The sequence below is a fragment of the Manihot esculenta genome, chromosome 10 (assembly GCF_001659605.2).
Source record: "Manihot esculenta cultivar AM560-2 chromosome 10, M.esculenta_v8, whole genome shotgun sequence".
Taxonomy (NCBI): domain Eukaryota; kingdom Viridiplantae; phylum Streptophyta; class Magnoliopsida; order Malpighiales; family Euphorbiaceae; genus Manihot; species Manihot esculenta.
In genome coordinates, this window is record NC_035170.2 from 30,461,075 (window position 1) to 30,472,521 (window position 11,447).

Genomic DNA, 11,447 nt, shown 5'->3' on the forward strand with positions numbered 1-11,447 from the left:
AATCTCCATTATTAAACTCTTATTTACCTTCAATATTTATGCAACTTGATCTTTCTATAATTATTACTTTGCTTTTAGAATCAATTAAGACCTGTTGCTTTTAAATTGCTTGAGTAATATATTGTTTGAATAATTTAGGTCCGTAATTGCTTAGATTATTTAAACACAAATATAATCGGTTGCATAATCTAAACTTGACCACGCGGTTGGCAAGGTTAGAGTTGGGTTCCTCTAAGTCCTAATGCAGTTAACAGTTGTTCGATGCTAAAAGCCCCAAGGACGTTCCTTGGCAACTTGTTAACTAGAGTTTGAGTAGCGAACGTTTCCTAATCAAACTAAAACTAAGGAGGAATTTGGATTGTGAGAAGCGTCTTCCACGTCCTAAACTAACTTATTGAAATAAATAAGAGTATCAAAAAGATCAATGATCAATTCTAAACAAGCTGAAATAGATCCATGCTTCAACTAGAATCCTTCTCCCATTGAAATTCTCATCTTTTTAAATTATTGTTTTTTCTTGCTATTTAATATTAATTCATCAAATCAAACCCCCCTCTTTTAATTACTTGGTATTTACTTATCCAAGTCATTAATAGGAAAATTCGTAGTGTCAAATCCCTGTGGTTCGACTCTATTGCCACTATCTACAAGTTAATTGTTGATTGTTTAATAGGTTTATTTTTTACGGCTTCGACAACCGTTATCAAAAATTGGCACCGTTGCCGGGGATTTGATCTAACTAACGTATTTTCCTTTTATGACCAGGGCTGATCGTAAATAAGCTCTTCTTTACGATCTAGAAATTGAACGCACTGCCAAGACCTTACAAGCATGGCTACGGCTCTCTTCTCAAATTTCTGAACTAACCTCTATTGTGAGGAATTATGGTATAGGTCAAGCTCAACAAGTTCAACAACTTCAGCGAAACAGACCATGTGAGATTTGCACATATGTAGGACACCCAACTGATCGATGTCCTACACTTTATGTGGATTACCAGCAAGTCATGCCTTTGGAAGATTCAATAGCCAGCCAAGACATGATCCCTACCTTAATACCTACAATCCATGTTGGAGGGACCACCCGAATTATGACTATGCAAGGGCTAACTACTACCAAAACTATCAAGCCCAAGCAACACCTCAAAACTCCAATATGGAACTTGAAGAGATGGTGAGGAAATTGGAAATTTCTGGGAAAATTCTCCAACAGCAAGTGGATCAAGCGGTCAACTCAGTGAACGCGCACATATTAAGAAGAGAGGAAGAGCTTCAAGATCTATGGGACGATGACGAAGGTTCCCAAGAAACAGACCGAGCTATTGAGTCTGCTGCACAAATCACCACTACACTTGAAGCTGAACCAGCTACGGCCCAAACAACACTTGTTGAAGCTTCTGCCTCCCAAGAGATAGCCCCTGCTGTAAAAAATATTAAATTTATTGCTGTAACACTTTCCACACGTACTGTCCAAACTGCCGAAGCAAAGACAGCAACTGCTGTCGAACATGCCAAAGCCCCTGCTGCAGATTTTTCTGCACCAACAGAATTTTCTGCACCAGCAAATTCACCCACTGTCACACCCGCCACTGCTGAAATTGCACCGGCAATTGCTGAACCTGCTGTCCAAAAATCAGCAAGTGCTGAATCTGCCACCATTGCATCCCTTGTTGCTGTCCAAACACCAGCAACCTCAGAAATTGACTCAACTGAACTAGAAGTTGTTGCACTTACTGAACCAGCAACATACACCACTGAAACAGCACAGCCTGCTTCCTCTGCTGTTGTCCAAAATCCAGAATTTGCTGCTGTCCAAGTTGCTGAAAACAGAGACAACAACTGCTGTCAAACCGCCACAACCACTGCTGCCCCCAAATCAACAATCCTGGCAGAGTCCAGCTCCAAACAGACCAAGGCAGACCAGCAACCAATGGAAAAATTTAAGGTACCTCCTCCCTTCCCAAAGAGATTTGCAAGATCACAAAAAGAAAAAGAAGAGAAAGAAATACTTGCAACCTTTCGCAAAGTGGAGATCAATATACATTTGTTTGATGCTATCAAACAAATACCAAGGGACACCAGCCAGGAGAATGAGGAGAAGAAAATTTTGAAAGAAACAAGAACGGAAGAGCCAACATGCTGCACAGACTGGTCCAGAGGCGATTTGCTCAAATCACTTGAACAGGCAGACTGTTGTCTGCCCAAACAGCTAGCAAAGGCAGAACAGGCAAGCCTCTGTTTGCCCAAACAAGTCCAACAGCCAGTTGAGACAGATGACAGCCTGCCCAAATCACTTCGGCAAGCAGAAAATAGGATACCCAGACCAGTTGGGCAAACAGCTCCTGAACAGCCAGCAAAGAAGCAACAAGTGGGACAAATGGCTTCATCCTTTAGTAAGCTTGAATCACAAGGACAGCTACCTTCCCAAACTGAAATAAATCTAAGGCAAAATGCTAGTGCCATCACATTGAGGAGCAGAAAAGAGTTGCAAGACAGTAGGACTGAAAAATTACAAAAACAGGCCTTGGAAGAAAATCTGCAAGAAAGTGATCAGGGCAGTCGATCTGCCCAAATCACTGACCCAATCGCTAGGCAGACTGAGCTGCCCAGCAGTGATCTGCCCAGATCACCAACACAAGCAGATTTTGACTTGCCCAAATCGCTGGAGCAGACAAACAGGACAGACAGTGATCTGCCCAGATCACCTGAAGCAGCACCAGATGATCTGCCCAAATCAACCAGCAGACAGCAGACAGCAAACCAGAAGACAGCAACCACCCCGGATCTGAAGACTCTGCCCGGACACCACAAATATACCTACTTGGAGGCTGGAAATACACTTCCAGTCATAGTATCCAATCAACTCAGCCAGCAAGAAGAGGAAAAACTCCTAAAGGTGTTGAGGAAACACAAGAAAGCAATTGGGTGGACCTTGGAGGACATTAAAGGCACCTCAAGACCATTCGGTGGAGGCTCATCTCACTAGAATCAAGGACAGAATGCAGCATATGGAAAGCATGCTGCAACTGCTGGTGGACCATTTTCTGCCCCACCACTATGACAGACAGTGATTTGGCGAGTGATTTGCCCAAATCACTGGCCAAATCACCCCCAGGCCAGGAAGTCCCTTTCCCTTTCCTTCTTAATTTATATATATATATGTTCACACATTGAGGACAATGTTTGCATTAGGTGTGGGAGTACTATTAGGTGTGGGGGTACTGTTAGGTTATTTTTGCATTGATTACATTATCTTTTGCTTTCTTTTTGTTTCTTTTTGCATCTTTTTACCCTATAAACACACACCAAAAATTTGTTCTTTCACACATTTTTTTTTTGCACACATTTTTTCACTTTCTGTACACACACACAGAATTTTGTCTTAACTTTTGCTCTACTCAACATAGATAACAAGGTTAAAAGAGTTTCTTATCTCATGAACCCATTGATTTTCTACCCCTTTAAGCCTAAATTGAATCATTCACAATATGTTACCTTCACTTAGGGAGTTTTTTTCTCTTGAATTGAATCTTTAAATCTGCTAAGGTCAATGGAAATAAAAATACAAATACATGCAAATAAAAAGTTAGTGTAACTCCCTATGAGCTGATTTGCCCAAACTATCATGAAAAAGAAAAGAAAAAGAAAAACCAGCACAAAGCACAAATCATAAACCTGTTCCAATGGTCTAAGACTATGAACTGAGCTAATAGTCACTTGGACAAGTGACCAACTAAGTAACCGGGGGTGTATCACCCATATGCACCATCGCGTAAAAAGGTTGGTGACTTTTTCAAGCAAAAATAAGTTTCGATGGTCTAAGATTATGAACAGAGCTAGTAGCCACTTGGACAAGTGACCAACTGAGTAACCGGGGGTGTATCACCCATATGCACCATCGCATAAAAAGGTTGGTGACTTTTCCAGGCAAGGATAAAAAGTGCTGCTAAATAAAAATGCTTAAAATGGGGCAAGTTACTCTTAAGGGGTTGCACTAAGCCTAATATAAAAGAATAAGCATGATTGAATCAAAAACCTTTCTCTTGACCATAGTAGGTGAAAGGAAACAAGGAAAGGAGAGGGCAACCTTGGTGCATGTACTCTATACTGTGATACTTCAGCTTAGGAGTCTAGGGGGGCTGATTAAGTGGTACTTGGGCTCAAAAGAAAAAGGAGCTTGATTGACTAAGTTATTTATTGCTTGAGGACAAGCAAAAAGTTAGGTGTGGGGGTATTTGATCAAGCATAATTTAGCCACATTTTTATTATATTTATTATTGTTTATTTACACATTTTTTAGCTTAATTTATGGTTTTTACCTTGTTTTTACAGAAAAGGAAGAAATTGGAAAACTGGAGAAAAAGTGCAGAAAATGACAGAAAAGTGATTGGGTCAGTAACTTGGCCAAATCACTGCCCAGATCAAGCTAAAGCAGAAACCTGAACTATCTCACAGGAGTCTGATTGAGCCAAATCACTGGCCAAGTCACCCGCAGGAACAGAAACCTGGAGGCAACACGCAGAAATGATTTGGGCATGACGATTTGCCCAAATCACTGCCCAAATCAAGTGGAGGAAGCAGAGACAGAAAGCTAAAAACTGGACTGACTCACAGAAAGCGATTGGGGCAGCGATCTACCCAAATCACCGCCCCAATCACATTGACAGCAGAAATTGACAGCAGAGGAGGGAAAGGAGCAGAAAATCTGAATTCAAAGAAAAGACGTCCAAATCAATTTCAAACACCACAAGATCAGTCCCAAGAGCCACGCCCTTCACTTAGAGAGTTCCATTCTCAATTAAATACAAAATCCAAAGAGGAATCAAAGACTACAAAGAAGACCAAATCAAATTGAGATTTCAAAACCCTAATCAAATGGGAATTGGGATTCTCCAGCTATAAAAGGGCAGCATCCAAACCAGCAAAACATCATCTCTCAGCTTCAGAAATTCTCCAGAATCACAGCAGCCTTTCTTTTCTCCTATCTTTTGTGATTTAGTCCACCATGAGTGGCTAAATTCCATTCTTTTCTAGTTGAAATTGGTGAATTTCAGATTTGTGATGAATTGGGAGATTTAAATCTCCATTATTAAACTCTTATTTACCTTCAATATTTATACAACTTGATCTTTCTATAATTATTACTTTGCTTTTAGAATCAATTAAGGCCTGTTGCTTTTAAATTGCTTGAGTAATATATTGTTTGAATAATTTAGGTCCGTAATTGCTTAGATTATTTAAACACAAATATAATCGGTTGCATAATCTAAACTTGACCACGCAGTTGGCAAGGTTAGAGTTGGGTTCCTCTAAGTCCTAATGCAGTTAACAGTTGTTCGATGCTAAAAGCCCCAAGGACGTTCCTTGGCAACTTGTTAACTAGAGTTTGAGTAGCGAACATTTCCTAATCAAACTAAAACTAAGGAGGAATTTGGATTGTGAGAAGCGTCTTCCACATCCTAAACTAACTTATTGAAATAGATAAGAGTATCAAAAAGACCAATGATCAATTCTAAACAAACTGAAATAGATCCATGCTTCAACTAGAATCCTTCTCCCATTGAAATTCTCATCTTTTTAAATTATTGCTTTTTCTTGCTATTTAATATTAATTCATCAAATCAAACCCCCCTCTTTTAATTACTTGTTATTTACTTGTCCAAGTCATTAATAGGAATTCGTAGTGTCAAATCCCTGTGGTTCGACCCTATTGCCACTATCTACAAGTTAATTGTTGATTGTTTAATAGGTTTATTTTTGACGGCTTCAACAACCGCTATCAGTAAACGAACCGAGTCGAGCCGAGCTTTGAAAAGCTCAAGCTTGGTTCATTAAAATTTTTTCGAGCTCAAGCCGAATTCGAACTTTACTCATTTCGAACTCGAGCCGAGTATTAAGAAGCTCAAGCTTGGCTCATTTAGCAAACGAGCTTAGACGAGTCGAGTTTTTATTGAGCTGAGTCGAGCTTTTATCGAGCTTAGTCTCGAATAGTTCACGAGTAATTTAATTTATTTACATGTATAATGAGTTTTAGTTTAAAACTAATAAATTTAGAACTAAAATAATTTTAGTTAAATAAGTATATCTATAAATTAGTACGTAAACTTATAAAGATGAGCTTTTAAATCTTAATGATCCAAATATATGCAAGTTTAAGAGTGTAACTAAACTATATAGAGCTGAATTTTAAAAAATTTAGATTTGGCTCATGGAAGTATATACAGGGTTTGAGTTTATTTCTTTTATGATAGTAATTTCAGTTTACTTAACAAGACTGTTCACGAGCCTATTCGTAAGCCTACTCATAAACTCAAAAACGAGCCGAGCTCACGAGCCTTAACGAGCCGAATACTATGGAGCTCAAGTTTGGCTCGTTTACTAAACGAGCCTAAAAATTAAGCTCAAGCTTGGCTCGTTTAGAAATCGAGTCGAGCTCGGTCGAGTTTTTATCGAATCGAACCTCGAATAGCTCACGAACAGTTTGGTTCATTTACACCCCTACATGGAAGGGAGGGTAAAGCTTGTATTTTAGAACCCATGGATCAAATGCTATTTATTTTTTCAAATTCTGAGAAAGGTATTACGAATTTTTATTTCATAAAGTAATAATTACATATTTAATATTGATGACCGTCAGATTTCTTATGTCTGGAGTGAGACTGGACCCTGAAGAAGAATATAGACTCAAACCCCATTAGTTCATTTTCAAGCAGACCAGCCCAACATCACAAGTTCTAGCCCGACGACATGGAGGAGGTCGAATCAGCAATGAGCGCGGATCCAATAGGAGATAACCTAGTCCGGTGATATGTCGTGGGTAGAATAGCCGGCCCAGTCACTTCACAGTCCAACTAGCATGCGAGGCGGAGGGAATTAAATGACCACATGATGTGGAGGGATGCTTTGACTCATCCATACGTACGGTCTGAGTGACAGAAACAGGTATCACTGTAGAAGGAAGGTCGTTATACATCACTAACAAACAAAAAGAAAACAAAAAGAAAAGAATAATGAGATGGAGTGATATTCCCTAACTAAATTTATACATATATTGTAAAATCCTATTCTCTGAATTTCTTTCAGAACATCAAATATAATATTTAAACAAGTCCTAACTAAATTTACACATATATTGTAAAATTTTATTTTCTGAATTTCAAAACATCAAATATAATATTTAAACAAGTATTGATTTAGAGTTAATTAATTTAAAGAGGAAAAAGAGAATTTGACATTAATTATATATAATGTTCTTCCCATAATGCACGATAAACATTTTTTGTTTATTAATTAATTCTTGAAGAAAATCTGATGCGTGGTAGTTAAGTTGACGACTTACTGCTCATACATTGGAGCGTAGGCGAATCTAAAAATTTTAGACAATGAGACGATATATATTTTTAAACTTACTAGTGAAATTAAAAATAAAAAGTATATATTATAATAAATTAATTAATTTAATTTAAATGATTAATTATATTTATTTTTAAAATTTGAGTAGTATTTTTAATTAAAATTAAAATTAAAATAGTGATTTATATTTAAAATTAGAATTAAAATTTGAGTAGTATTTTAATTAAATTTGATTATCTTTTCACACAGATTTAAAAGAAAAGAGCATACTTGTGATAACAAAAGTTTATTCTCAAATGTCTCTTTCTCCAAATTCTAGCTATTTTACATCCGACACTTGCAAAAGTAAAAGAAAAAGAAAGCGAAATCAGCCTGTTCTTCTTCTCATAGCTGCTTTCATTTTCTCACTTGACAATCTATAGGCAGTTCCATCCACAAATGCAAAATAAATTCCACCCCAAGACCTTTTCATTGCAAATACTAAATAAGGAAGCAATAAACCTACTGCAAATCCCACCCCAATGCTCATGTAAAACCAATTATCTGCAAAGCCATTGCCATTATCATCTTGATCAGGTTTCTTTCCAGCATCTGGGTAATTGTCACCTCCATCGTTTGAATCATTGGCACACTTCACTGCGAGAGGATCTCCGCATAGACCAGGGTTCCCAGCAAAAGAAGATGCATTAAAAGTTGACATCTGATTTGCAGAAGGTATTTTACCTGACAAGTTATTGTTTGACACATTCAAATTTCCCAGAAATGTCAATGAAGTCATGCTTTGGGGAATAGGACCTGAAAGCCTATTGCCTGATACATCAAGAGATAACAGCTGACGCAATGCTGAAATTCTATCAGGAATCTGGCCATTGATGTGGTTCCCTGACAGGTTTAAAACCTCCAAACCAACTAATCTTGTTATTGCTTCAGGAAATCTTCCACTTAAATTATTTCCAGACAGATCTATGCTGGTTAGCAGGGAAATAGTCCTAGTGTACGTTAATCCAAGGCCATTTATGGTTACATATACGTTCTCTTGGTAATTGTGATGTTCAGAAAGAGTTCCATAAAGCAAATAATGGTTAATGTTTTGTTGCTGAGTCATGGCTTTAAGATTGCCCAAGCTATCTGGAATGGAACCATTTAACTGGTTTTCAGCCAGGTCTAAAATTTGTAAGGAACTCAAATTTGAAACTACCAAGGGAAGTTCTCCAGAAAATTTATTTGACCTGAGACTAAGTATCCTGAGACGAGGAAAAGCTTCTCCAAACCAACCTGGTAAATTTCCTGTCAACATGTTGTTTCCCAAGTCTAAAGTTTCCAACTTTGACAAATTCTGAAGAGATGATGGAATTTTTCCTGAGAATTTGTTGTTGCTCAGGTGAAGTGTTTGAAGCCCAGTAATCTGACCTATAGAGTTTGGAATCGCACCAGACAAATTGTTCTTTTGAAGGTCTAGAACAGTGAGGGAAGAACAATGTCCTATGCTTGAAGGAATACTTCCTGTCAAGTTATTTTTTGAGAGATCCAATACATCAAGTGACAACTCTCCCATTGAGGTTGGGATTTCACCGATCAACTTGTTACTAGAAAGTGAAAGAAATGACAAATATCGCATCCCTTGACTGATATTTTCTGGTAAGCTACCAGAAAACTGGTTATTAGAAAGATCTAGTAAGACGACATTTGGAAGAGGAATGGGTCCCTTCAATTGATTGGAGCTCAAATCAACAGTAGCATAGGGAGTTATATTGAATGGATTTGGAATATGACCCTCTAGACTATTGAAAGAAACATTCAAAAAGGCTAGAATGCTAGTCATGTTCCAGAACCAATTTGGGATAGAACCTGAAACTCCAGCCCTTGAGAATTCTAAAACTTCGATCTTTTTCTGAGATCTAAGCCAATAAGGGAAGGAAGGACCTACATGGCATGAACTCAGCTCCAAGAAAATGACTTGGAAAGGAGGGACCCAATGGGAGCTGACATTTAAAGTGACTGAATTATCTGATAAAATAATTTGCTCCAAGTTCTCCAACCTATGAAAATGAGCTTCTGAGATTATACCTGTCAGGTTATTAAGTGAAACATCAAGAGTAGACAACTCAGAGAGCAGTCCAATACTATCTGGCAGACTGCCATTTATGTTGTTTGATGAAAGCTTGAGGATAGTCAAGTGCTGTAAATTTCCAATAGAATAAGGGATGGAACCTTGAAGCAAGTTATTGTCCAATCGGAGTTCAACAAGATTCTTGAGTTGGCCAATTGAATTTGGTAAGCTTCCTGTCAGTTTATTTAATGACAAGTCAATGTATTGTAAGTTAGAAAGCTTACCAATGGAGCTTGGAAACCCACCTTCAATATTATTGGAGTGAAGATCAAAATCGGTGAGAGATGTCATATTTCCAAGATCAGCAGGAAGTCTACCATGTATTTCATTGATAGATAAATCAAGAACTCGTATCTTTTTCCAGCTCCTTGTAAATAGTTGGAAGCAGCTTGCTGAGAGTTCCACATTATAATCAAGCTTCAGTGACTGCAAATTTGGCAATTCACCAAAACCAAGTGGAATCCTCCCCGTCAACCTGCTATATGAGATGTCGACAGACACAAGGCTGCTAATGTTCACAAACCAAGATGGTAACTTGGCCTTGAAGCGGCCGCCCGTAAGGCTCAAGACTTTAAGCGAAGTAAAATTAACAGAAGGAAGAGAATAGATGAAGCCTGATAAACCACAGAATTGCAAGTGCAACTCAGATAAAAGTGGAAGCTTGTTTAATGGTTCAATCCATGCTCCTCCCAAATTTGAAAGCTCTACACCACTCATTGCCAAATGCTTTAGCGAGAGAAGGCCACTCAACCATTCAAGATTCTCAACAGTTAAACCACCACAAGAGACATCAAGAAACTGCAAGCTAGAGAGGTTTCCAAGATTTGGAGGAATTGCGCCACTAAACCCAGCAATTGACACGTTTAGATAGTGCAAGTTGTGCAAATCGGACAGGAAATGAGGAATTTTACCATGGAAATTGTTCCCACTTAAATCCAGATGTTTCAACGACTTAAGTTTCGCCAGTGAAGGTCTAATCTCTCCACCTCATGGCTGAAGGCCTGATGAATTTGGGAGATCAACTGCGAGAACAGCACCAGTTGTGTTGTGACAAGCAATTCCTGACCATCCACAGCAATTGGTTCCATGCCATGAAGAGAGCCGATTCCAAGAATCATTCAGGCCCCTTTTGAGATCAAGAAGAGCTTCTCTATCAGCTGCATTGCAGTTCACTGACTGAGCAACTCCACCACATAATAATTCTCCAGATAACAGACAGATAATCCAAAGAAAGGGAAAGGTTTCCATAGATCAAACACTCAATAATGCCCTGTTTAGTAGCAGATAATTCAGAGGGATTCTCAAGAAAGTATTCTAGGAAAACTGCATGAGGTGAGTTTCATGATCTCATGATATTTAAAGGCAAAACCAGAACAAATTGGAAAGTTTTCTTAATTATGTAGAGCTGACTATAAACAGTTGCACATATGGTTTCTTGACTTGGGAGTGTTCTTCACTTCCAACTTTAATGACTGCAAATTCAATAATTTTATTTTATTGGAAACTTTTACGTACACTTTTTAATTTAATTTTAATTTTAATTCCAGAATTTACGGTCAGTCCAGTTAGAGAAAAGCCAAAAGCTTTTCCCATTGATAAAAGTTGCGCAAGTTCAGGCTTTGTTTTTTTTTTTTTTTTGAAATGGAAGTTCAGGCTTTGTTGATGCAGCGTATTCTCAGGTTTTTGAACCCTACCAATTAGGAATGCTTTTCTTTCGCATGTAATTATTTTTTCTTTTTTCTTTTATCTTTCAATATATTATTACCCTTTTTATTCAATAATTTAAAAAATCATTTTTTTAATTCAGTAAATGAATAAATATTTTACTTTATATGTATAAAATTTTATACTTATAAAATATAAATTTTTATATTTTAAAAATTAAAATTATTTACTATAATAATAAAAAAAATAATGATTAAAACATATTATGTGGATTTCATTAGATCTCAGAGGATCTTGATAAAAAAAATGGATAAATTACC

General features: G+C 37.5%; 1 pseudogene; it reads right to left on the reverse strand.

Annotated features, from left to right (window-relative positions):
- Positions 1 to 7,622: 7,622 nt before the first annotated feature.
- LOC110624348 lies at positions 7,623 to 10,918 on the reverse strand (annotated as a pseudogene).
- Positions 10,919 to 11,447: the final 529 nt, after the last annotated feature.